Source organism: Euprymna scolopes, chromosome 18 (assembly GCF_053919585.1).
Source record: "Euprymna scolopes isolate OS-2025 chromosome 18, ASM5391958v1, whole genome shotgun sequence".
Taxonomy (NCBI): domain Eukaryota; kingdom Metazoa; phylum Mollusca; class Cephalopoda; order Sepiida; family Sepiolidae; genus Euprymna; species Euprymna scolopes.
The window spans coordinates 46,005,188-46,030,830 of NC_136499.1; the positions used below are offsets into that span (position 1 = coordinate 46,005,188).

The window sequence follows — 25,643 nt, forward strand, 5'->3', positions numbered from 1 at the left end:
TAAAAAAAGTGATAGTTTGTATTATTTGGATTATTCAGACTACTATTCTCATTTTGAGTGTTATTCCGTTCGATGTAACCTTTGACTTTTCTCAGAAAATAGTTCTGTCCGAAATTCCGTCTAGATAACAGTAGAACCTCGGGATACAGTGGCCCTAGGATACGTTTTTTCAAGTTAGAATGTTTAAATCGATGTTTTTTCGGCCTCTGGTTATGGTATTTTCCCCACCGTACGATGTTATTTATAATGTTTTTGATTATATACATCTGTATTATATACTGTAGTGTATTTTGTTACTAATTTTTAATGCCGTATCCCGAGGTTCTACTGTACCAAGCTTGATAGAAAAAAATCTCAAATTCAACAGATTCCCAAGTTTAACACAGATGCGCTTGAAAAAGGTTAGAGATTAGAACATTGTGAGAATAATATTCAAGATAAGAATAGTAGTCGCAATAGTCCAAATGATACAAACTAACATCATAATTTTTAGAGTACTAACCAAAATAGATCTACGAATATTAGTCAGCTTAGTCAGTTTGTATCCATTAGGCTAATTACGAACCTTTCCGTTTGCTGGAGATAAATGAATTGGACCCTCTACCCTGCCTTCAAATTACAACGATCAATAAATAAAAACAGTTGTTAGAAGTGTATTTTTTAAGGATGGCAAACGTCATTCATGTAATCGAAGTTGATATTATTCATGTGTGAAGCACTTTTATTGCATCGGAAATCATATTAGCACGAATTATCGATTATTACAAGCACCGTGTATTGCAAGTACTGCCTTAACCTTTACATATACAAGAGTTCTGAAAAAAAAATGGATACGGAAACAAAGTTCAGCGGTGCAGAGTTAGAGTCGTATTACTTTCTGTCCCTTATTTTTCCCTCACTCCCCCTCTCTCTCTCTCTCTCTTGCTCTCTATCTCTTGCTCTCTCTCTCTCTCTAAATATATATATATATATATATATATATATATAAATTTTTTAAACATTTCAAAATCACAGGAATATACACTTAGTTCACATTCATATTGTTTAAAGTACTGTGTTTTACACGCGTTTCATTGAATAGCATAAACTAAACAAAGCATCATATAGTTTTCATTAGTTCATCAAAAAAGAAAATGGACAATTTTTTTCCTCTTGGTTCCAGAAAGAAAGTTAATTTTAATTTTTTTTTTTTTGATAAACTAATCAAGTCTCCGATGATCTTTTGGTTGATGCCATCCAATGAAACACGTGTAAGATGCAGTAATTTAAACAATGTGAATGTGCTTAAAGTGTATATACCTGCGATTTTGAAATGTTGAATAAAGTTTCTTATGCCCTGAAAGTGTAAATCCATTTTCATTTAGCTTAATAAACTGATTCAATTTTAAGATAACTTTATTAAATATATACATTATAAACGTATATTTGTTTTTAAGAAAACGCATATACATACATATATATATATATATATATATAATTTTTATGAATTATTATTTTAATACCTCTAAACATTAGTGTCTCATTCTTTCGGAATCATCAGTGCAGGAAGTTATGATTGCCGCTGGTTGTGGGATTCGAAACCAGCAACGAAGCCATTTTTGTCTCCATTATCATGGAACAAACCACAAGACCACCGTCTATCACAACGATTAAACATTTATTAAGGCATAAACGTTATACAATAACGGTCTACAGTGATCAAGCGACTAAACCGTAATGACCTCGCATGGTCGGCTTATTCATTACAATAATGTACTCAACTGTTGAAAAAATTCTTAAAAGGACGTATATATATAATCACGTTGACACATCGGTTCTCGGCAGATTATCGAATTAAGCAACGTTGTACCTAGTCAGTACTAAAATAGGTGACTATTTAGGATGCTGCATGTACCTGTTCAGGGGAGGTGTGGTTTGGAATTGCGCAACCCTTGCCTCACAATAACACGCGTGGATAGATGTAATAAAGGCACACGCTGTGAGTTAATATCAATTTCGGAGCAAAATACGTCTTACACATGTTTCAACAACTCGCAAGTTACTTGAACAACATCCATGTTATCATATTATCATGTCCCGTCCTCAGAGACAATTGCAAGATGAAAAATTCGTCACATTAAGGAAAATATCTCAACAAAGAAGCCTACAGATAAGTCTAAAAGAATGCCAATGGAACGCGTGTGTGCGCGAGCGCGCGCACGAGAGAGAGAGAGAGGCAGAGAGAGAGACAGAGAGAGAGACAGAGAGAGAGGCGAACAAAGCCAACTACAAAAAATCGAATCAGAAAAAAAAAAAATGGTTGCATATGAAAAAGACTCCTCGACGTTCTACAAAAATGAAGGGCAATCCATCTAAAATAATTAAAGAATTAACGAAAGAAAACTTATAAGAATCGGCTGGACTATATAAATTGTTTATACACCATATACCACAATATGGACTGCTGTGGAGAGCGGATGTATGAAACCCCCCCCCCAAAAAAAAAACAAAAAAAAAAACAATAAATTAAACATAGTATAAATAATCCAAACAAAATATTTAATCGATTTAGTTCGTTTTTTTTTCTGAATATATGCATTTATCCGAACGAAACTAGTTACACTCTCGTATAAATAATTTATTTATGTGTTTACATATTTTCTTTTTATCTTTTTCATATATATATATATATATATATATATATATGTATATATATATATATATATATATATGTATATATATATATATTCAGATATTTAAACCAGAATTTAAACCAGTATGGAGTTGTAACAACCTTGACTTTTACACACATTTCAAGAAAAGCTTCATCAGTTTGATTAATGAAAAAATATGATACAAATTATTTGTCTTAAAATGGCGCAAAAATCATGGCTCTCTTTTATAAAAAGAACAAAAACACTCATTAAAACATTCAAGTATCATACAAACTATTATTGCACATGTTTCGCTCGAGATTGTTTCATACGAATTTTGCTATGAATATATAACATGTATTTTGTATAATTCATTATCCTCTTTCCTCTTTCTCTTATATACACAGCAATTGTCCGGTCGTAAAATCCACTTATATATGATATTTTAATGTATTTGTTATTATAGAGTCAATTCTTTATTGATTACTTCATATTATATTATGCACAATATGTAGTCGTGATTTTAAAAGTAAAAAAACATATTATGACTCAAGTTCCATCAGCTAAAATCGAAACCAAAAAACAAAACTTATAGCGCATAAACCGACGACATTACCGGATCAGTCATTGCGAGTCGGATAAGAAATAGCTACAAGTAAAGTTAGATTAACGTATGAATGTATATATATATATTTGCGAATACATGGATAATCAGTTTAAGTCGACTTACGCTTGCCCATTTCGCATGTATTTCAGTTTAGATCTCTTACCAACTATTTTAACCGGGTAAAGACCCTTAAAATCAGTCTACAAAAATGCAATCGTTTGAGCCGTTTCGCGCTACACTGTGACCTTTCGTCTTGGAGAAGATATAGTTTGAAAACGTGGCGACAGGCGGACAGGCAGACATAGTAAGTTTTATAAATGAGATATATGTTAATATGAGCGTATTATATTTATTATGTTTAATATTATACAATGAAAATTCGATTAGGCATCGATTGATAATGGCGATTGTTAGAAGGCACGAGATATCCGACCAGTTGGGGAGGAATTAATCACAGCTCTCTCTTCAGCTAACAGGACCAATGGCGTAGACTTGCTGACTAAACTGGAAATACGGTTTTATATTTCGGTCTATGATAACAAATGTTTTCAAAAAAAAAAAAAAAAAAAAAAAAGTGAAAAGTGTTTTTGGTGGTGGAAATCTACAAAAAAATGTCACAAGATGTTTTGATGCTAGCAAAACGATAAAAGAAAAGATAAAACAGAAAAGAGAGAAATCCAAAGCGAATAGAAAGACAATGGCGACATATCAAACGATGACGTAAAGTGACACACGCCAAAAGTATCTCGTAGCCAGACAGGATTTAGAAAATACATTTTATTCACATTTTTCAATCTATATCTATAATATGAAAATATATTCATTTGATTGCAACACAAATGGATGTAGTCCAATATATAGTAAAGTAGACGCTAGTACCAACCAGTTCCTGAAGTTTGAGCATTGATTGTAACCAAAATAACAACCATTTACTTCAAGTAAATTTTTGGTCAGTTTGTTTTGGCCATACTATCATATATATATATATATATATATATATATATATATATATATATATATATATATATATATATATATTGTTGGATTGGAAGTTTTTAATTCGACCGTGTTTGGATTTTTTACCCTTCACCGGACTATCCATTCATGTGAAATCTTTTTAGCATTTTTTCTTTTACCTTCTATTCCCCTTATCTCACCCTTTTTTTTTTAACCAAGTAAGATCTGTGACTTACTTGTGGTTTCATTAAATACTTTTACATGCAAAATCCGATCCCGCATTTTGCTAATTCCTGCCCTCTGATGAGAAGGAAAGTATTTCTTCGAAACTCCGCGGATTAAGGACTATCCGCTTATCTTGTGCTTCCTTTTTAAAATTAAATATGTTTTTAACTCTTTTTCAAGATGTTTTTTAACATTATTTATTAATCATTTGTTCATATATATATATATATATATATATATATATATATATATATATATATATATATACATCAAGTTCACACTAAAACACACACACACGCATACTGGGTGGAACGATATGTCGCCCTAGAAAAACATTATTTTTTTCTGTTTGATGAAAACTGGCTTTCGTTTTTTGTTGCAGACCATCTACTAGTTGGCCAGTTGTGTACAAATTCCAAGAGCAATAGGATCCTTCTATTATGTCTGAAAGTGACATCATGTTCAACGACCGAGATCGATGATGCGCGGCTTGTGAGTATTTACTCATGCTTTCTATCAATCCAAGTTACGACAAAAGGCCCAGTGCAAGCACCCTAAAAATGCTAATCCAGACTATTTAACGCTTGAGGGCACATCTCAACGAAGTTTCCGACCACAGTTATGGTCTTTGGTGTGGTTTCAAGTGAGGGCCACATCATGCCACCTCACATCTTCGAAATCAACTTGAAAGTCAACATCAAAGTGTACCTAGATGTATTGAAAAGTGTGGTGATCCTCTGCCACAATCAGGTGGCCGCTGGTAGACCCTGGGTGTGGCAGCAGGACTCGACGCCGGTCCACAAGTCCAAAGAGACCCAGGCTTGGCTTCAGAAGGAGTGCTATAACTTTGTACCCTCGTCTCAATGACCCTCCTCCCCCGACCTGAACTCGCTGGACTACTTCGTTTAGTCACACGTCGATAACATCACCAACATGACCTCCCACAACACGAAAGCCAGCCTGATCGTGGCCATTCGCCGAGTATTCGCGAGCTCACGCCTACGCTAGTGGAAAAGGCATGCTTCCAGTTCCGAACCCGCATCGAGGCTGAATGCGGCTACATTAAATAGATGTCAGCTCTACTGCATGATCAAGTTACTTGAATTGATTTTTTTCAATAAAAGTTTTAAAATAAAACTAGTGTTGTTTTCTTTAGAGCGACAAATTTATCGTTCCACTCTATACACACGCACACACACACACACACACACATATATAAGTGTGTGTGTGTGTGTGTGTGTGTGTGTGCATCAAGTGCACACTATATGTTTCTATTTTGCTTAATCAGGCCATTTTTTTTGTTTATATTTTTGTTCATATCTGAGAACTGATGATGGCTCTAGTAAGGTAAACAAGACGAGAGTTATGTATATCATTATGACTTGAAACAATTGTTTGCCTTAATGAAAAATGACAGAATTTTTTTTTTATAAATATAACGAGTTTTCGTCAGCAATACAACGGACGAAAACCCGCCCAAAAATCAAAAACCATATATATTTCTTCTAGAGACACCAAGACAGATCTCGTGTGATGTAATGTACTCATCGACGATTGCGAACACTTTCGCATCATATTCACTCAGAGAGGTTCCCCCAGCCTAAAATGATTCAGGTTGCCCCCTTGAAAGCAAAGTGCTACATCAATATATTACAAAACCTTTCAAGAGTAAAAAACACAATATTTACAATGGCCTGAGCTCAGGCCCCAACCAATTATGGCACTCCACACACACACACACACACACACACACACACACACACACACACACACACACACACACACACGTATATATATATATATATATATATATATATATATATATATATATATATATATATATACTAGATCCCCAGGATACGGTGGCCCAAGGATACGTTTTTTCAGGTTACGATGTGGAATAATACGATGTTTTTCCGGCCCCGGATTACTGTATTTGCACCGCTCTACGGTGTTAGTTATAACGTCGTTTGATTATATACATTTGTATTTACTGTATTTTGTTACTATTTTTAATGTCGCATTCCGGGGTTCTACTGTATATATATATATATATATATATATATATATATATATATATATTCAGAGAGAGATAGAGAGAAAGAGAGAGAGAGAGAGGGAGGGGGAGAGAGAAATAAAAAGGAACAAACCGAGTTACGTGTTCATCAACGTTTCGTCTTTATTTCCATTATTCTCATCATACACACACACACACACATATATATATATATATATATATATATATATATATATATATATTGTTTTAGGATAGACACATATATGTGTGTGTATGTACGTGTAAAGTTAATTACATTGCTTAATTATGAGATTAGAACAAGCGATAGGAAGGATGAAGCAAATATGAAATGTATTTGATTTGGTTTAAACATGTTTAGATCAGATCAAATAATGCATAATATATTTGCTTTTTGTTGAATACTTTTCACAACCTAAGTAAATATTAGTTCATGTGCTCTGATCACATAATCAGAAATTCGATCAGCGTGGGAGTAAAACATCTCGATCACATCTATCTCATATATATATATATATATATATATATATATATATATATATACACATATATATATATATGTGTGTGTGTGTGTGTTTAAGCGTCGAATCATATAGATTTCCAGGTTGGTATTTTGGGGGCGCATTAATTCTCTGGGGGGAGAAGCACCCCCAGTCTTCGTTAAGACATGCATCTAGAAGAAAAATTCAGATATAAAAAATTGTGCTCAACAGTATGCTCTACTTTTTGACAATCATCTTAAGCGACGAAGATTAGCAGTAATAGCAAAAAGTGTGGTTTGTTCTACACAAAGTCTTCACCACTAAAAACAAATCATCTGTGTGGATTTCCGAATAACTTAGTTGTTGTGGCGGAACCTCATGAGTCGAAATCGACCCGAGAGTCCATTATATATATATATATATATATATATATATATATATATATATATATATATATATATATATATATATATATATATATATATATATACATATACTAAAAAAAGTACCCGTCGTTGATTGGGTTCAAAAACAGCCTACAGAAAATGGACTCTGGTTTATGAAAGTATGATAGGTTATGAAAAGGAAGGGTTGTAAAGAGATAGCTTCGAATATGGGGGTATGAAAACCAAAGCAAAATATGATGAAAGTAAAAATAAAATAGATAAACCCCATAATTTATTATACACTACCTGTTCACACTGAAACACTTATCACAATATTCTGTGGATCTATATTAAAAAACCTTGTTAAACTTTGTGACATATTTCCATTCTATGGAGGTCAGCTGCGGACGAACACCCCATAATTTTATTATACCATATTTCTTCAAACTGAAACGTAATTATCAAAGTATACTTACGCAGATAGATATGAAAAGTCTTTATTAAAGTTTGTGCCTATTTCCATTCTATGGAGGCCAGGCGCGAACATAGACCCCACAATATTATTATACCATCCCTATTTAATTTAAAACATACTTATGAAAGTATTCTTATGCACATCTATACAGAAAGCGGTTTTATTTTATTTTATTTACAATTTGAAGTTATTTTGGAGTGGAATTTGAAGCTCATGTTCTATAATTATAAAAATATTAAATATATTAAATTATATGTTTATTAATAAACAAATCCACCGGCCCTATATAATGATTTATTTACCGGACTCATTATATAAACAAAGAAAATTTTCAGTAAAATGCCTACTTCGGACTATTACTTTGTGATATGGATTACTCAAAATACAGATTGGATCACATTACCTCACTGCTATCAAAGACATTCACTTCGGATTTTACCATGTAATTTGGATGTGAATTTCTATATCCGTTTCATTAACTTCCCTTACTCTATGATATTTAAATACTTAACAAAACTTTTAATTGTGATTTTCCATGTCTCACTGACTTTAGCAAATAAGGTGTAAACCATTATAATTATTTACTAATATTTTCTCCTCTGAAGAGAGGGTAGACATCGAAATCGTATAGGATAAGGAGTTATAATATTTCAAATGTATTCTTTGTCTTACATAGAATAATAAAAATCTTTTGATTTGACATTTAACCATTTCACGTCATAAATTTTTACATTTTATTGAAAGACTAAAATTTTATATATATATATATATATATATATATATATATGTATATATATATATACTAGTTTTGCCTACTCGGCGTTGCTTTGGGTATTAACACATATTACTTTTTGGCTTTTCTTTTTAAGTCTGCAGTTTTACCAAATTATTATTTGAAAATTTATCAGACGTCGTGTTACGAGATGTTGAAGTTAAAACTGAATAACTACACTTGAAACTTAATTTTTACTTTATAAATAATACGAGGCTCTTAAACCAGAGTTTCAGCGCCATATTTGTTTATGAGAGTTTTTCTTTATGTATATCTTCTCACACTGTCCTTTTTTATTTATCCCTCTCTCTCTCTCACTTTATATAAATTCAACTATAACAAGCTCATGTAATAATAGAAATGTACAATTTCGCGCATGACCTATTTTATAAAAACCGAATTTCATGTTCTGTATTATTTTGTAATAAGTCTAATATATTTGGTATATCTTTTTTACATTGATTACAAACAAGATTTTAGTTTCATTTAATATTACAAATTTTAACTCATTTTTGTTTGTAATAATGTACAAATAACAAATACGCTATGTGTACATTCTTAATAAAAATGTAAAGTTTATTATTGGTAGTATTATTTTTTGACAAAGGAGTAAGGCTTGAAGGTCACTCGAAGAGAAGGGTTAATAATTGTAAAGAAAGTATCGCTTTCTCGTGAAAAATATTCCGAGCAGGATAAAGTATATTTCCAGAGGCATTAAATCGAATTCAAGTTTATTAGCTTCTGACTAGCGTAGTTCCATGCTGTTACTAGAACAGCATGGAACTAGCTAGCCAGAAACAAATGTTGATTTTCTAGAACGATGGCTATTGATGACAAAATCGAGAAGTAGACCGGCTTCAATTTATATATACATATAGTAAGAATCAGATGAATTGTTTAGCTATAGCTCTTTGATGTGGCTAGACATTTGAGTGTTTCAGGCATAGATTAAAACGACTTTTATCCATTGCATCATTAGCCCGAGCAAGAAAGAGAAAATTTACTGTTTATATCTAAAATATGCATTGCTTCTCTATCTTTCCAGTGATACAGTTGAAAAAAAATCACACTAAAACAAGAATAAATTTGACATTTTTGAAAAAGTTATTAAAATAGATATAATTTACTGTTGTTTTTTTTTTCAGTTTCATTATGTTTCCACTCGCTCTAAACTGCGGCGTATTTGTGGTTGTTTATGCATCGTTTGTGGCTGGTTTGTTTGCTTTTCTCCGTGCACAAAGGATTTGTAGCAAAAACTGATGACAACAGCCACTTTAACAGAGTTGGAAAACGTCACAAAAGGAAAGATGTTCCTAAAGGATGACGTCATCGACTAAAACCGTTTAAAACCATCGGGAATAGATAGTTTATGACGACATAAAATGCTGAAGTAACACAAAGAATATCATCTCTCGGACTCCTAAATCAACAGAGATTAAACCATTCCTGTGATGACCTGGTCTCTGTTGATTGCGGGGTAGTGCTGGTTCTGTGCAGTTCTATGAGGTTCATTCTCTCAGGCTTTGCTTTCTCTCTTTCTCTCTTTATTGCTAATCTCCTGAGGGGTATTTACTTAATAACACCGACAAGGCTGCCCAGGCACCTTTTCCAGTTACAAAGTGCTCCTTCTCGAGGCTACTGACTTCTCAAACCCATTTTCCGATCCTGGTGTCACAGTCTTGCAGTGGGAGAGAATTAAACACCTTAACATTTTTTTTTTTTTTTTAAATTAGATTTTCACCCCAAACAAGGCACATTGCCACTTTGGTGTAGGGCGCTACTGTCAGGGGAAACATCTACTGGGATACTATGTAGGGATTAGGGCAGCGAGATGTTGGTTCACGTTGCACTTGAACTTATGCATGTCAGTACAGTTGGGGAAGCAGTGACCTGGAATGGAATTCCAAAGTCTAGCTGTTCTGGGGAAGAAACTACTGGAGTAGAAAGATCTTTTACATCTAGGGATCTCTACAGTGTGGGGGTGGGATTTTGCAGCTTGTCGGGTCTGTCGAGGGTGTTCACGTCGTGGGGGCACAAGTGCTTGCAGTTCTTCAGAGCATTCGCCATTATAATACTTGTACAACAGGCAGAGGGATGCAACGTTTCGACGATGGGACAGAGGCTGAAGTTTAGATGCCAGTTTAGGGCCTATCAGATTTGCGACTCTCTTTTGAACCCTGTCAAGGAGCGATAGACTAGTAGCCGATGCACCGGCCCAAATATGACAGCAATACTCCATACATGGGCGAATAGTGCCCTTATAGAGGTACAGGATACTTTCGGGTGTTAGAAGTTTTCTAGCACGGTAGAGAGAGCCCACCTTCCTTGCAGCGGCCCTGGCAATGCCCTCGATGTAATTGTTCCAACTCATGTTTCCTGTGAACGTTAGGCCAAGGAGCCTGAGAGACGTACTCTCAGATAAAGAGTCGTTGGCCATTGCTATAGGTGGTAGAGAAGGTTTCTTGTAATTATTGAAAAGAAATATATACGACCCGTGGCCATAAAGGTTGGTTAAGTGGAAAACCGTCTAGAACCAGAGCATCTAGTATAAAAACTTTTGGTAGCGGCAAAAAGGGATGACGTCACAAGGAGATGGCACCAACCATTAAAAAAAGATTAAGTTTTCTTATGGCATCATAAGTATTGAAATAATAAAAGGATGACGTCATCTATAATAGTAGAGTACGTAGACGATCTGTGTCGATTTGTTTCAAGTCGTCTATATAAACTGTGCCACACGAAGGTAATATATATTTTTGGCCGTGATTTTTGTACAGAAATTTATCCGATAAGTATCGAAAATCGAAAAATCCGATCTTTAAAATATATTATAGATAAAAAGAATTTTTGCATGGAAATATTTTACGTCACACCGGTATAACCTTCGCCGATGTAACGTAAAATATTCCCCTACAAATTTTTTTCTTTTTTATCTATAAGTGAAGAAAGACTATTTTAAAGATCGTCAAGCTGACGTAATATTGTAAACAAACGCAGACAGCATTTTATAAACAACATTATCATTATTATGTTTTTTATATATTTTTATTTTTTTGCGAATTAGTCTATCGGGCAAATTATTCCTCGTAATATATTTAATAGAGGACTTACTCTATAATAATACAAATGTAATCTTCATGAATTAAAATATCATGTTTAAACGTATTGTACGACCGGGCGACGACGGACGTACAGCTAGTATGCTAGTTGACCATCTTGCTGAGCCTAAGCCAAAATGCAGATTCCATGAACAAAGCTTCTTTCTTAGAACTGCAAGCCTGTGGAACTCTCTTCCGTTTGCCTGTTTTCCATCTAAGTACAATTTGGTTGTCTTCAAGTCCAACGTAAACAAATTCTTGATGAACCGTCCTCTTAAGTAATCCAATTTACCAAATTTCCACTACTAATGATTACTATGATATTATCCCATTGACTATTGTACACTAAATAACCATTATCCTCGAGTGGCCTCCGGGCCTTGATAAGTGGGGATCCCTATGTAAAAAAAAATTATTTATTAATGAACTTTTCCCATAATCATATATATATTATGAAGCACCATTACCAAAAGTAACAAGGTCGTTTATTTCTAAACATATTTTAATTAACATAGACGCAAAAATAATGAGACGCCGTTCGTCTATAGCATGCAACATGAATATGTGATTAGAGGAGAAAGTTTATTTATGCAAATATTATTGGCTACATATGTGCATACACTTTTCAGTTGCGATTTCCATCGAAATGCAATTTCCCGAAATCGAAATCTTACGATAATCTTAAAGCTTAAATCGTAATTCTCTCAACACAAGTTACTCTGTTTTTATTTATTTTTTTTTGAATAGCAACAAATAGAAAATACAGATAAAACATAAAAATAAAAAAGACAATAAAGGGTAGAAAAAATGAGTGATGGTGAAAGGTATACTCTCTATTAACATATGAATCTAAATCTATCCATCTATCTATTTCTCTCTTTATTTACCCGTCATCTCTCTCCATGACTGTGTTATATATATATATATATATATATATATCCCTCTCGCTCTCTTTTCTCTCTCTCTATCCCCATCTCTCTGTCTGTCCGTCTGTCTGTCTCACTGTCTGTCTCTTCCTGTCTCTTTCTCTCTCTCCCTCTCCCCCCCTCTTTCTCTCCTCTCTCTCCCCCTCCCCCCTCTCTCTCTCTCTCTCTCTCTATATATATATATATATATATATATATATATATATATATATATATATATATATAAATATATGTACCGATCTATCTATCTCCCGCTCTCTTCTCTCTCATATATATATATATATATATATATATATATATATATATATATATATATATATATATTTTTTTTTTTTTTTCGGATTTTTTACCATGTCAAATCATATTTCAATTCCTTTTGACGGATTGATCGTTGCTATTTCTTCTGATGAGTTAAGGCCATAATAGATTCACTGATTGATATAATAATTAAGTGATTGATTTTGCGCTACGAAACAGATACTGTCAAGAATTGTATAAATCAACTGAATTAAAGGAATAAATTATAAGATGGTCAACATCATGAATTTTGGAATATAACTTTTTGCCATTTATTCTCTCTCTCTCTCTCTCTCTCTCTATATATATATATATATATATATGTATATAAATGTATATATGTATATATACATACATAATTATATATATATATATATATATATATATATATATGTATGTATGTATGTATAAACTAAACATTACTATTATGTTCATAAACAAATATAGGGTTTATTTTCTCACAATTTAATGCGGATATCACAGCGGGCGAATGATTAAAGCTGCTTCGAATCGTTCCATCGGCGGTAAAGGTTTATATAGGCACACATAAACTTATATGTCGTAGATAATAAATATTTATTTATGCGTATGTCATAAATAAATGACAGTTCAGAGTTAATGTCATTTTCGGATAAAAATGTAATGCGAACAAATAAATACACCTTGGCCTTTATTATAGAGCTACGATGCCCTATATACATTAGTATAATTATATTCACTTCTAAACTGTTCAAGTAATGTACCTACTTTGTCAACACATATATTTTATTTGTTTTCATGCTAACTTGCATTTTGAGACGTTTTCTATTTCAAACAAAACATGGCCCCTTAAGTTATATCTAATTAGCATAAACGTTGACTATAAATAGTCGCGCCATTTTTAGAGTTTATGACTTCATTTGGCTTACTTTCTCCTCTGATTAAATATTCTTGATGCACTATGGCGGCGAACAACATCTCATTATTTATGCGCATCATTTCAATTGTTTATTCATTAAAATATAACGAATTATATAAGTAAAAAAAATGCTCAATTTACGTAGAGCAACCCTGAATTTGCATTGTTTTCCTTTTTTCTCTTTTCTTTTTTTGTCTTTTCAATGTTGGGGGTTTCCAATAAAACAAAAAATAAAAATTATTAACATGACATTTATTTTATGTGGTCCTTATTTATTAAACGTAAGTTTTTAACGTGCAAGATATCAAGTGCTTCTTTAAAAGAGGCATTCAGAATGGGACAAAAATTTATAAAAACTCCCCAGTCAAGAGAAATGTCTCCTTCTCTGACCGAACACAAAACGGTTACTACACTACCCGCCAATAAAAAAAAAATACCCATTTTAATGGAAATCGTTCCAGGCAAGGCATGAAGCCACCTGATGTAAAGAGTATATATATATATATATATATATATATATATATATATATATATATATATATATATATATATATATAACTTTATATCTAGCCAGCGGTAAGTGTTTTATAGACAGATTTCGACGCTCCCAAAAAGACAATCTTTACCCCCCCTTTGTCAGAAACATTGCTCATTAATGTAAGAACTAAGGGACAAAATAAATATAGCGATACATACCGAAGGTCCACTTTATACATTGAATAAACTTTACTTCTTAGGCACAAAATTATTAGGCGTTATTACAAATTAGGCGTAAGGCCATCAAAAATATCAAAAGTTGTGTGAATGTGTGTGGGGGTGTCGATGTTCATCTTGTATCTATCCTATACTTAACTCGACGCATTCTGACCCATTCGTAAAAGTATCATTCCTTTCACTATTTCATTTCAACAACCACCACAATACCACATTTACTCTACGGAGCTATATCATACTTAAAATATACCCAATTCTTATTTCGATTCCAACTCGTTGCCCGTAAAAATAAAGAGCATGAAAAGGATATTTTAAAGTTTAATAAAATAACTTTCTATTAAACAGAGATAAAGTTTAAACAACAACAAAGAAAATTAAAAAAAAAACAAAAAAAAAACAACAAAAGTAAAATCAAAATGTCAGTGCATTAAAATAGAGTAAAGGTAATTAGATCATAAGAAAATATTCGAGTGCGGAAACCAATCCACATAACTAACACATGCTTACCAACCTTTAGTATATAGAAATGCATAAAAAAGAAAAAAAAAAAAACATTACAAACACCCAAAGAAACTGAAACTGCTACTAATTCAATAAACTGCTACACCCCCCCCCCACACATTTGGAGAGGAAAAACATGAACACATTCGGTGGCACCATAGAAATAAATGTGTAGATAAAGTTTAGATCAGATCAAATGAAATTTATTAACAAAAAAGACAGAAAAGTGACAAAAGGCCAAAGTGCAAAAGGACAGTCAAAAGATCTATGCGTTAATGCACTGTGTTTGAATGTTTGCGCAAGGCGAAGTTGATCCGGGATTTGACGGACACCTGTTAGGTTGTTCTGCAGCGCAGGGTGACTGTATTACATCTTTTGTTTGGCCTCGTGGAGATGATGTTTTACGACAAATAATTAAAATCGCTAACGTTTATCTCCTTCCAACCGTTAAAAAATGTGACAGAAAGTCAGAAAAAGTGAAAGAGCACTGTGGTCGAAAAAAAAACAAAACAAAAAAAAACAAAAAACAAAACAAAAACAAAAAACAAACAAAAATACCTGGGTAGCCACGTCAGCATTCCCTAGTAGAGGCGTAACAAGCGATCAACAATGAACTAAACCCCTTCTCAAACGGCTAAAAGGTAAAGCCTGGGAGGGTGGATGTGTTAGAACTACACAGGACTGTGACTCAAACCGACAGAGAACAAGTCGCCCTACACAAGCGTCTAGACTCTACCGGTTTGATTCGTATGGAAAACTCCTGGAGAGTTAGGTTTGATACGAAATGTTTGACAGAACTATTTTGACGTTTAATACAGCTTTGTTGAACGAAGTAGGCAAAACTCATTTCTCTTTGAGCGCTCAAGTGCTCATTTATTTCCCGCCAATTCTATTTTGAATGAGTGAAAAGCTAACAAAATATGAGCAGATCTTGAACGTACGGCGTGATTTAATTGATAATAATAAAAAAATAGTTGCCTTCATATTTGTCATCATCAAACGAAAAAAGAATTGCGATCATTTTTAATTAATAAATTAAGCTTAATGATTTATTTGCTTGATGAGGTTTTAGAGTAATTTGAACAAATTATTTTTTCGGTGGATATACATAACATTTAAAAGATGAACACACGCACCCATATTTATTATATATTATAATAAACACACACACACATTAAAATACAAACACATATATTTTATGTATGTATATATACATATATATACATAGGTATATATACATACATAAAATATATATACGTGTGCGTGTATGATAATCTATCTGTCTATATATATATATGTGTGTGTGTGTGTGTGTGTGTGCCTATTATATATATATATATATATATATATATATATATATATATATATAAAATTTCCGTCTTGAGTTGAGCACTTTTGGTAGGGGTATCGCTTTCTATTTCTTGAGTATAATGCAACACTTCTTGTAGATAAACAAAAAGAGAGCTGTGGAAGTGACGGTCATAAAGCGTTGGTAGATATAATTACAAGCGACGCCTGTCCGTGGTTGTCCGATCTACGAACTATCGACTTGGTGGTTAGTGTTTCGATCCCGGACGTGGGCTGGATTCTAGTCTAGCCGCACTGAAGTATTATTAGACATGGCAACTATATATATATATATATATATATATATATATATATATATATATATATTTATGGGGCGATTCTATTTTTTGCCGATGCTGATACAATTACTGATTTCTTTACTAAATTCCCGTATATGATACAATTATCGATTCCGATACTTTATAAATCTGTAAATATTTTACTATAGAGTTATTTTTCTCCAATATGGGTATTATGATATATGTGTGTGTGTGTGTGTGTGTGTGTTTGTATTATTATATATAATATGTATGTCTGCGTGTGTCTGCGTGTGTATGTGTGTGTGTGTGTGTTCTCCAATTAGTGTGCACGAGACAAATGTGCATGAATTTTTTCTAAGTAAAAGTACATCTGTAGGCGATCAATATATTTTAGTTTTACTGGTAGTTTAAAATAAATAATAATAAAAAAAATTATTATTTCATCATTACTACCAACAATGGAAGATTTTCCCTTAAAAAATTAAATAAAAAAAGTCAACCAAAAGAATTGTTTTCAGTCGCGTGCAAGCGACTCTATAATTCACTCCGTCGGTCGGTTAGTCGGTCGGTCAGTCGGTCTGTCGGTCCGGCCGTAACACTTTTGTGCTTGGCCTTTTTGGTTAAGATCATAGGTCTGTTGTTAATAGATGCTGTCCTTAGCTTTTAAGTTTTTCTTGGCCTTTTGGCCAGGATCTAAGTGTAGTATCTGTTCCGGTAGATACTGCAAGCTATGACTAGCTATGACTAGCAAAGACCAGATGTGGGGGCAACCCCACATGCCTGACCATTAACCAGCTCCCATTTCCCACCTCTCGGGAGCTGGTCCCCTTTTTCCCTTCCCCCTCCCTTCACTCCTCACATTAAAAATCGGCCTTGTGCCTAATTTGCTCGGTGGGGGAGCAAATAAATACCATCTGTTCCGGTAGATACTGCTAGCAAAGACCATATGTGGGGGTAACCCCACATATCAGACCTTGGTCAATGTAGGGGCAACCCTTCATACCAGTTGTCACTATCCAGCTCCCCTACTCCCCGAGGAGTTGGTCCCCATTTCCCCTTCAATCTTCACATTAAAAATCGGCCTTGTGCCTAATTTGCTCGGTGGGGGAGCAAATAAATATCAACCCTTCATACCAATTGTCATTATCCAGCTCTCCGGGGAGATGGTCCCCATTTCCCCTTCACTCCTCACATTAAAAATCGGCCTTGTGCCTAATTTGCTCGGTGGGGAGCAAATAAATACCCTTTTCTTGGCCTTTTGGCCAAGATCAAAGTGTAGTATCTGTTCTTACTACATGCTATACTTATTGTGATATAAAGTGGGGGATCACTTTTCTGTATTAATTTAATGTAAAATAACCATCCACTTTACGACCAGTCAGTCTCAAAGCTATTCAAGTCATTCTCCAGATCATTTAAGTTGTTTTTGAAAGATTCCAGTTAGTTTTTAAGCATTCATTTTTAGGGTCATTCAATTCATCCTGAAGTTCATTAAAGTCATTCTAAGTCATTTACTTTTTATTTATTTAAGTTATTTCAGCCCATTTTCGGTCATTTTAGCTTATCTTTAAGAATTTCATGTCAATCCTACATTCACACATTCATTCATTACACGAGAGCATGCGACTAATGGCTATCGGCCTTGTTTTTATGCACTGGAAATAGATACAATTTTTTCAGATTCCGATACAGATTCCGATATAGATTCCGATATAGATTCCGATACCTCTAAAAGTTCTGATTTTTGTGATTCCTGATTCCGATCAATCGTCCCAAAACTAATATATATATATATATATATATATATATATATATATATATATATATATATATATATATATATATATATATTAACTATTAACTATATATATATATATATATATATATATATATATATATATATATATATATATATATATATATATATATATATATATATAATGCTCCCTATCTTGGGTTGAGCATATTGGGAAATGATATAAAAACAAACTGCCATTAGCGTATTAAGCGACGCTCTTTGTGTAAACAAATTGAACGGAGGCATTTGGACGATATCAAAACATCGTTAATTCATTACCCACACATCAGCATCAGTATAGCGAAATGGTGAGAAGTCTTCGGGTTTCAATCTTGGCTTGAGGCAGTTGCCTTTCTAGCCGCACTGATGAGCTTTCGCCACACAGATGATTTGCTTATAGCGGTGAAGGCTTTGTGTAGAACCAACCACACATTTTGGTATTACTGCTAACCGTTGTCTGTGCAGGTGACTCCCTCAGGACAGAATATACAGTAAACCGTAAGTTTTTACAACAGTTTCCTTCTCCTAAATGCCTCTCTTCACGAAGACTAGGGTGCATCTCTCCCAGTGAGTTTTATTTTTCTCTTTTAATTCTCCGTCTATTTTCTGTTATTCTCGAAGTTACCTCACACATATTGAAATGTTTCCCTTTTACGCCTATTTTAAATTTTATTTTACCGGAACGTCCACTAGAATAATTAGAGATATTTTGTATGTAAAAGTTCTTCCTGTAAATATATGCATCGATTTAAGCATACATTATCTTCGGCATACAAAAACATTAGTATGCGCGCGAGCACACACGTACAAACATACCCACACTCACATTTATATGGTATAAAAAATGTACTCATAAGTTAGCTGCACAGAATCTTTTGTGTTTCATCGCTCAATTGAATTCGCCAGATCATTATGTGGTAATTTACATGATAAACACTCTTGTACAAGCAAATAAAAACTTAAGGTAATTTATTTTATATACCAGCGTAGATATCCTTATATAGTTAGAACACACAATTTAACGCAAAAATACAGATATATTATTTTATAGGTATATTTATATGAAAAAGATTGCACACGCACATAAGCATATAAAGGCATCTCTCTCTTTCTCTCTCTCTCTCTCTCTCTCTCTCTCTCTATATATATATATATATATATATTTTTTTTATATATATATATATATTGTATTTTGTGTACAGAAAGTTGTTAGATTAGATAAGTCATTGGTACCGTCGGTTTCAAGCCGATAATTAGGATCGTTTTAAATATCCATATCCTAAGCAAATAAAAACTGGATATGGATATCTAAAACAGTCCTAGTTTTCGGGCTTGAAACCGACGGTACCAATGCCTTATATCATCTAACAACTTCCTATACACAAAATACAATATATATATATATATATATATATATATATATATATATATATATATATACGCTCTTATTTTTCGGATTTTCCTTTTAATTTTAAGCGGCCGTGAGGACTTCGATAAGGCCTTCCAGAAATTGGGAGGCCCCATGTTGGAACGATACAACAAGTTCATTGCATCCAGAGGAGATTACTTTGAAGGAGACTAGTATGTTATATGTGTATTATCAATAACAGTATTCATACGAAAAACGTCTGGAAGCTTACTGAAGGCTCTCGTATATATATATATATATATATATATATATATATATATATATATATAATTGCATATATTATTTATACATTTATAAATTTATGCATGTTCATACGCTTTATTAGTAAACTAATTTCTTGATCAGTGCGAATTTTGAAACAAGTATTCTAGGCGTGGAGGTTCAAATATGGGTTATATTTATGTTTATTTAGTTTGATGCAAAAAGGATTTAAAACAACGTCATTCGAGAAAATGCGCATACCTTCGACTTTTGTGAAATGTAAACAATAGCTATTAGAATTCCTTATCATATATGCATTGCTCTAGATCCATAATTATTAGACATAAATTAAGCAAGCTTCCCTAAATTACAATCTTTTTAAGACCCCTAAAGCTTAAGTTGACAATTTTAGATATTTTCTCAAATGAATGTCATTTAGTAGATATTGATCGCAGTTAGAATAATGATTCTAGATACAAGGTTTAGTATCATTATATCTTGGCTTTAGTTTTTCAAAACTTTTCTGTTCAGAGCATTAGTTTTACCTCTCCTAGGACGGGTATCTTTCATGCATAAGAATGTGTTTATAAATAACTGTATACGTTATTGCATGCATATGGGTGTTGGCATTTATGTATGTATGTATGTATGTATGTATATATGTGTGTATGTATGTGTGTACGCGTTTCTACAGGAAATTTTACGCTTTCATTAAAGTATAACCGTCACCGATTTTCGAACGAAGTCGTACAAATGCATTTCAAAATAGCAAATTTCTATATTTCGACATGAATAGCCAGATCGATATCGATAGCTTTACGCAATTGATTAAATTATGCAAAAGAGTCAGCCTGAAATTTCCAGCAAAACTTTCTCGTCTCTCTGGCGATGGCCGACCACCGCCAATCGATTTATTTTGAAATGGCCCAGCCATCAGAGGAGAGGCGCGAAAGTTTTAGCTGCAACTTCACGTCTGCTTTATGATTCGTTTTGAATTCGTTGGAAGGTGGCTTATGAAATGTCCCCGCTTTTAAAATGTCTATGACGTCGCACGATTTGAAGAAAAATTCGCTTAAATAGAATTGGAACCTTCATAAATATGAACATTTTTATAATCTTAGTTACTGGACTAAAAAATTCTTAGCTGCAATTAATTCCTAATGTTTTTTAAAGATAAAATATAATATTAATTCTCCGAGATATAAACCAAAGCTGAACTATATATATATATATATATATATATATATATATATATATATATATATATATGTGTGTGTGTGTGTGTGTGTGTGTGTGTGTGTGTGTGTTCGTGCGTGCATGTGTGTGTGTGTAAGTACATATCTTGTTTCACATATATATATTGTTCAAAGGATTATAGAAATGCTGATATGATTAAATTAATATTAATAATTACAGTTTAATATGCTAATATTATGTATAACATGCATAATTACCGCCCTATGCAATCAGCTATATATATATATATATATATATATATATATATATATATATATGTGTGTGTGCGTGTGTGTGTGTGTGAGCCTCTCTCACACAGAAACACACACATACATATATAAATGAAAATAATTTAGAGGAAGTGAATTAGCAACATTGCCTTCGAACATCTTAACACATATTGATTGAAACAAAAGGAATATGAAATTAAATATACCTTTATTAATTGAATGTTTATTGAACTGATCATATTTTTTTCAGTCGGATTGTGGTATATTATGAACTGATGAATCGTTTTTGTAAATGTTTCAAAAAAATTTTATACCATAAATATGTACATTTACAAATATAGGCAGAAACAATTTTTTGTGAACAATTTGTTTTGGATAATTGGGATTATATCCTGTGATATATTCATGTCATTTTTTTTTTAGCTATATATGTATTACAGAAGAAGAGAACAACATTGGTATCATCCGTTTCAATTCCAAACGAAGAGGAGCTGTAATATACTCCTTTACAGAGGCTGGTAAGAGTCCGACATAAAAGGCTAATTATAAATCTCCTCTGTTTTGATTTGAAACCGACAGTATCGATGTTGTGATCTGTAACACATATAAATAAGTATTGCGCTTTTATTTTTAAATTTCTTAATAAGCATACGCACTTCGTTTTTTTGCCTACTAACTTTATGCGCGTGCGCGCGCACACTCACACACACACATATATATATATTGAGGGAGAAAGTGTGTGTATATGTGTGTGTGTGTGTGTGTGTGTGCGTGTGTGAGGAAGAGGGAGTAAGTAAGAAATTTATTTTTATATTGGAAATAACGAGAATGCTGTATTTCAACTAATAATAATAATAATAATATATATATATATATATATATATATATATATATATATATATATATATATATATATATATATATATATACAGCAAAAAAAAAATGAGAGATTAAGAAACGGTACTAAAATGAGCATTGCTATAAGTATAGATATCTTTTTCAATTACTAAATCTATCTTAATAAAAAGCTATCAACACGACGTTCGTTGGCTCTCCGCGGACGGGAGAGGGTTGGGTTGGTCGAACTAGTCGTTGAAAGCGGCCTGGCTGGGTACAGTGCCGCATAACATGAAACGGATTCAGTCTCCCAAAGCCTGCGCGCTATATACTGCATCACAACAAGTGCCATTGGTGCAGTGTTATGCATAAGTAACGATGACCTGAATGGGATGGCGACCATCGCGCGCGTATACCGATTTATTACCAAGATAAAAAGAACACAGTGTTTCTGTGCTTGTGTGTGTTAATATTCCCTGGCGTCCCAGAAGAAAGGGGTGAATAGGAACAGGTATTGTTTCATTCATAACTGAATATCGAATTTGAATGATCTAACGATTATTTGATATGATAGCTTAAGGCCTGATTGGCCCAATCTCATTTCATGACCAATACATAAAGAACTGTGTTTTATTTGTGTTTGAAAACTAACATTCTATCTATCTATCTATCTATCTATCTATCTATCTATCTATCTATCTATCTATCTATCTATCTCACCCATCTATTTATCTATCCATCTACTAATCAATCAATCAATCAATAGAATCAATCAATCTATCTATCTATCTATCTATCTATCTATCTATCTATCTATTTATCTATCTAGTATTTGTTTGTTTTGTTGGTCCTGTTGCTCTATCTGTGTCTGTTCGTATCTATGTTTCTATCTGTCATTGTGCTTGCTATTTGACTGTTTTTGTCCTTAATTATCTTTCTCCCTTCTTTGCATATCTATCTATCTATCTATCTATCTATCTATCTATCTATCTATCTACATATATATATATATATTTTTTTTTTTCAAAAGATTACTTTTCATGTTATATATATATATATATATATATATATATATATATATATATATATATATATTGCTATTTGACTGTTTTTGTCCTTACCTATCTTTCTCCCTTCTTTGCATATCTATCTATCTATCTCCCTCTCTCTCTCTCTCTCTCTCTATATATATATATATATATATATATATGTTTTTCAAAAGATTACTTTTCATGTTATATATATATATATATATATCATGAAAAGTAATCTTTTGAAAAACAAAACCAATTACGACAGCTTTGCATTAATAAGTAAACAGAAAATCTCAATATAAGTAAAATCGACTGCTTATCATTGTTAAAATAGTCGATGGCCAATATTTGAACGAAGAACATCATTTCTTCGCACATGCCAAAATATTACTATATTTATTCGATTTTTATCATTCGAAAAGATTCGACTTTTTTGAGCGATGTCGAAGGGTGAATTCACCATCGATTGGGTAAAAGACTTGCAACTAAAGTGACGTCAACGGAAATAAATTTCGCTTAATTTCATAATCTTACAAGTGACACAAACACGGCGTTGTCCGGTACTGATTGTGTTGATATACTTCCAACACATAATAACCCTTATTAACAAGTCTATCATTATTTCAAGTAAGTGTCTAATTTTTTTCAGTTTAACCTAAAATAAAGTAAAATCCTTTATTTGTTTTTCAGGATGTAACGTGTAAACTCAAAGTCAATGATAATGGTATACTGTCTTTGAACAAAATAAAATATACTTATTTAAGTGCACAATGTAATACAGCTTCAGAATATATATGTGTGCGTATGTATGTATATATATATATATATATTTATATATATATGGCATAAGCACGTTGACCTACCGGTTCTCGTCAGATCATCTAGGTAAGCAACGTTGCGCTTGGCTAGTACCAGGTGGGTGACAATTTGGGAATTCTACGCGCTATATGTACTGTCCGCTTATCTCGCGTTGTTTTCAGTCATTAAATTCCAGTTGCTATTGGTATTTAACAACGCCGACTCAGGAGAGCTGTGGTTGGCCATTGCGCAACTCTTGCCACAAAACCTTCGCGCAAATGCCCCTTATATTAGGCATCCATAGTCTGTCAAGATTGAAGGAAGCTACCATATTTCTCTCTCTCTCTCTCTCTCTCTCTATATATATATATATATATATATATATATATATATATATATATATATATATATGAGGGTCTATAGGAAAATCACTATGTGACTATGGTGGACAAACAAAAACTACAACGTGCTTTCCAGTTTTTCCATGAAACCGAAAGTATCGATAGAAGATCCAACAAATATATATAGTTCTTAGAAATAACATGTTTATGTGCTTGCACAGTTAATTAAGCACTATGGTCATTTTCTTATAATGAAACACTACAGCATACACTCCCCCATATATATATATATATATATATATATATATATATATATATATATATATATATATATATATATATATAATCATTTACTATAATAATTATTAAATGGCTACAGACATTAGTGTTTCATCCTTTCGGGAATCATCAGTGCAGGGAGTCAAGATTAACACCAGTAAATACATACGTATTTGTATTCATCATTTATTTATTGTATCCGTTCAGTTTCGAGAGACAATGTATACCCACTCAAAGGGTCACTGCGTGTTTAAGTATGAAGCAAGAGTTGCGCAATATTCAACCGCACCTCTCTTGAGTCGGCACCGACTGGTTCCAAAGAAAAGGAAAAGTTTAGGACGACCGGAAGCAATACTCAGATAAGTGAAGATTACAGACGGCAGCTGGTATTCCAAAATAGTCACCCATTTTAATATAGACTAGATCTTACATTTCTTAACTTCGATTATCTACATTCTTTCTTTTTACCGACCTCTCTACCTATCTATTTCTTTATCTCTTTACCCATCGAATTATACATGTATCTACCAATGTATGCAATGCAAAGAAATGGCTAGATTTTGTATGTATAGGTCAATGTTCGTATAAAGCATAGTAAGATATGATTGTCATCGGCGTCGATCCCGTTGCCTGTTGGGTAGAGCTACTGACTATCAATTTGATGGTTGATGGTTCAATCCCTGGTTTAGGATAGGTACATGTCTAGCCACATTAAACATCTGTGATACAGCGAAACAGTCTGTCTGTCGATGACTATATATATGTGTGTATATATATATATATATATATATATATATATATATATACATTTTTCGTTGAACAGCCAGGATAATTTCTGTTTGTTTCT

General features: G+C 32.8%; 1 protein-coding gene and 1 pseudogene across 2 annotated transcripts in view; one reads left to right on the forward strand and one right to left on the reverse strand.

Annotated features, from left to right (window-relative positions):
* The window catches only part of LOC145297612 (acetylcholinesterase-like), a 1,140,889-nt gene that overhangs the window by 322,930 nt on the left and 792,316 nt on the right, over positions 1-25,643 (reverse strand). The window lies entirely within an intron of this gene.
* Positions 17,855-17,977, forward strand: LOC145297980 (U2 spliceosomal RNA; annotated as a pseudogene).